The sequence below is a fragment of the Eptesicus fuscus genome, chromosome 6 (genome assembly GCF_027574615.1).
Source record: "Eptesicus fuscus isolate TK198812 chromosome 6, DD_ASM_mEF_20220401, whole genome shotgun sequence".
In the NCBI taxonomy this organism is placed as follows: Eukaryota; Metazoa; Chordata; class Mammalia; order Chiroptera; family Vespertilionidae; genus Eptesicus; species Eptesicus fuscus.
Window position 1 is genome coordinate 12,090,209 of NC_072478.1, and position 4,191 is coordinate 12,094,399.

Below are 4,191 nucleotides of genomic sequence, written 5' to 3' on the forward strand. Positions count from 1 at the left end.
ATCATTCACTGCCTAAAAGTGTGATGACAGTCTAGAAGCTTTCACATAATTTCACCGCTTAAACCTGCTAAATAGCAAGTGGCCATCAACTGGCCATACAGTTGCCTTGTCTTTGCTGATGCCAACTGAGTTCATATTAATGATCAGAGGTTTCAGAAGAGATACCTACACATCAAAACATATCTTTTGCATGTTACAATAAATCAAATGTAAAGCAATGGACTTCAGATTAACTAATATGTGAGGTGTGTTCTCATGTAAAGTAGAAATAGTCTCTATTTAGGCCCCATAAATAACTAACAGCCCCACTGCTGGGACAGATGCATATCTAGGCATGTCTGGCAAACCAATGTGCTAGACTTGCCAAATGTCTATTTGAATGAGGGATGAAGAAACCTCCCAGGGAGAACTAATTCCAAAGGATGGGAAGGTCACATAAATAAGCCTAACCAATGGGGTCAGGGAAGGGACAGCTGTAAGGTCGGCATGGTGCTTGTCACTAGAATTTGAGTCTCATGGATGTGATGAAGGTAGGTGGCTGTAGGAGAGAGAATTTAAAGTTTTCACCTGTTGGATTCGGGCCCATACTTACACTCATTTAGTAAACCTCTATGTCCCCACATACTCACCACTACCATTTCCCCCACCTCTGGGACTTCAAGCACCCACCCAGGACATCAACAACTCTGCAGGAGACAGCACTGTGGCATCCAGAGGATGCAGCTGATGGAGAAGCCCCAGGAGTGCCCAGCAGATGGCAGTGGTGCCTGGCCCAGGTAGCCCAGTCTGTGAGTGTCTACATACCAGAAAAAAATTGCTCAGTGCCCAGCAGACACCACATGGCAGCTATGCTGGAGATGGCGTGCAAGGAAGGGAAGCCCAATGATGGAAATACACATTGATTATTAAGAATGTTGGCTTGCCACCCTGGCCAGTGTGGCTCAGTTAGTTGGAGCATTGTCCTGTGCACCCGACGGTCGTGGGTTAGATTCCCAGCCAGTGCACATACCTGGGTTGCTGTCCAGGCATGCATGGGAGGCTACCAATTGATGTTTTTTTCTCTCTCTCTCTTTCTCTTCCTCCTTCTCTAAAACCAATGAAATAAATAAAAATAAATAAATAAAGCATGTTGGCTGGATCCCTTAGCTCAAGGCTCAGTCCTGGGACTTTGCCTCTTCTCCATCTCCTCCCATTTTCTAATTGGTTTCAAAGGCCATCTCTATGCCATGGACTTGAATTTTGCATCTCATCCCAAACCTTTCTACCTCTGCACTCCAGACTCATATGTCCAACTGGCTATTGGGTATCTCCATTTGGATGTCAAATGGAAAATGGCCAAAATTTAACTCCTAATTTTCTCCCCTCAAAAACATCTTCAACTTACAGTCTTTTTTTTTTTATCTCAGTTGATGGGACCTCTATCCTTCCAATTGATCAGGCCAAAATTCCTGCAATCGTTTTTAACTCATTTCTTTTCCTCATCTTTACATGCAACTCATCAGCAAATATTGAAATCCAGTGTCTCTGTAGCTTCTGCTTTGGTCTAAGGAGCCACATCTCCTGCCTGAATCACTTCAATACGTTAAAGCATAGGAAACGCATATTTTCTAATGCTAAAAGACGGGGTCGGGAGGGGAGGGAAGGCCAGCAATTTGGTTTTAATTAAAAACCTGAAATTAGAAAATTCATGAAATGACCTCTATAATATTGTCCCTCAAGTAGAATTAATGTGACACAGGGACCCTCCTATCAAAACCCTATCATTGTTTTAGGGTTTAGCACACTTCTACCCTCACCTGGAGTCTTTTTTAACCACACTCACCCATAGGGACCTTTCTGGACCTGAAACCCTATAGCACTTACAGTACATATGGTTTGTCTAGCACTTGATTACATTCTATCTTGGATTGTGCGCTAATCTTTTCACGGGTGTTAGTCCTGTTTCTCCAGCTGGGTAGGAAATGAGGCAGAGGTCCAGCTTGAACCAAAAGCGAGATTTGATATCTCTGAGCACTCTGGCCTGTGTGGTGACCAATAGGTGCAGCCACTGTAAGTTATTTGCATATGACATTTTTTGTTATTTGTTTATTTTTATATTTCAATTACATTTGACATTCAATAGTATTTTACAATAGTTTCAGATGTAGACATATATGGTTTTTGCTGCAGATTTTGAGCACATGGGTGTGTGCATGCCAGGATGGGTGAGGGCAAGACCAGGAACTGAGGGAAGCCTGGTGACTGACTTTAGATGTGAATTCCCTGCTCAGCCTGTGGATTCAGGTCTGAGCCCAACAGAGAGATCTGCTAGGGGGCTGAGGGATATTTTTCTTGAGCAAGTCTTGAGGCAAGGGAGCCAAGTATTCTGCTTTGATGCCCACATGATAAAGAGAACAGGGAATGGGTGAGCCAAGCACACTGCCTGCTTCTCAGGGTCTTGGCCGGGCAGGGAGGCTCAGGGAGGGTGGGGCCAAAAGCACATTTGGATCTCATTAAAAAAAAAAAAAGAATTCCAGACCCCCTTTAATGACAGATGGGCTAAGTTGTTTACTAACAATTTACATCGGCCATTACCACAGTTGGGCTGACTCCTTTCTGAATCTCCACATCCAATCATCTGCACCAGCTTCTCCCTACCCCTGCTGCTCTGGTACCTCCCAGGGTGGAAACTCGAGAACAGAGCAAGGGCACCCTTGTCGGACACAGCATCCCAGAAGGGCACCGATGGCAATAGTGGTTGTCTGGGGCTGCCCCCGGGTGACATCAAGCACTTGGGTTCTAAGTGTTAAAAAAAAAAAGTGAGGAGATGGTTCATGAGCACTCGAGGAACATGCTCAAAAGGGATATCTTGGCGAGGGGCTTTGAGGGTAGTGGGGAATTGTATGGAGGTTTAAGTTCCTACCTTTTTCAGGAATGAACCTGATCTGGAGAAATGTTTATTTTCACAGTGATCTCATTTGATTCCACAGGCAAGTGAGGCCTGAAGGTAATGCAGACTCCTTAAGGGGAAGGTCCAGGGCGTTCATTTATCTAGGGCATCTCACCATTAATATGATAGATTCTGGTTAATCGAGTTTTTCCAAATGTAGAAATAAGTAAAAAAAAATTTTTTTTTGTTTTGAATCAGTGATATGAAATCCAACTTCTAGCAATGAAATTGGGAAAGTCGTGTAACCTAGCTGAACTTAATTTATCCTAAAATTAAAAAGAGTGATTTCTAGTCTGACATCTCCCAGGGTTGTTCAAGGTTAATCAACTAAGGTCATGTATGTGAAAATGCTTTAAAAACTATAATGAGCTATAAATTTGAAATATTATATTTCACATAATAATGTATTTATACAGATATTCTAATACTGAGGATTAATACAATAATGGAATACTTAATTTTTTTAAGTTTACCTTTTAGCTAAATATATTTGTAACAAAACATAGTTGACAAATTATCCAATTCACTTTGCATCGCTGAAATTAAAAATATGGCCTAAGAAATAATCTCTTGGCCTTACCATGTTTAAGGCCTGTTATTCATGATTGAAATGCCCCACACATCATGAGTGTCTTAAAATCACAATTCAAAGGTCAGCTTATTACTTATAAAATAAAAGGTAGCCCATGTCCATTATACTGTTTCTTATCCTCTTCAGTATTCTAATTACAGGTGACACTTTGTGTCCTTCCAACATTTTCAAGCCACTTGGCCTGTTATCTGCTCTGACTCTCCCAGTTGTGAAAGCTGAAGGACTTTGCCCAGCACCTTCCTTCCCTGACACTGATGTCCTCCATGGAAAGACTTGACATTTCTTAGACTTTTGTTTCTTGGGGAAGAGGTAGTCTAATGGTTTTTTCTTTTTGCTTTATTTATTATTATTATTATTATTATTATTATTATTATTATTTCAGAGAGGAAGGGAGAGGGAGAGAGAGATAGAAACATCAATGGGGATCGAGTCCACAACCCGGGCATGTGCCCTGACCGGGAATCGAACCGTGACCTCCTGGTTCATAAGTCGATGCTCAACCACTGAGCCACCGTGGCCAGGCAGGCTTTTTCTAATGTTACTATTATCACATGTCCCAACTTAGGGAAATTAACTACATCTCACCCTTTGGTTCTGGCTCAGCATAAATAACAAGGTACTACTCTGCTCCCATTGGGCATTTTTCTGACAAGGTCATTCCATTGGTGAC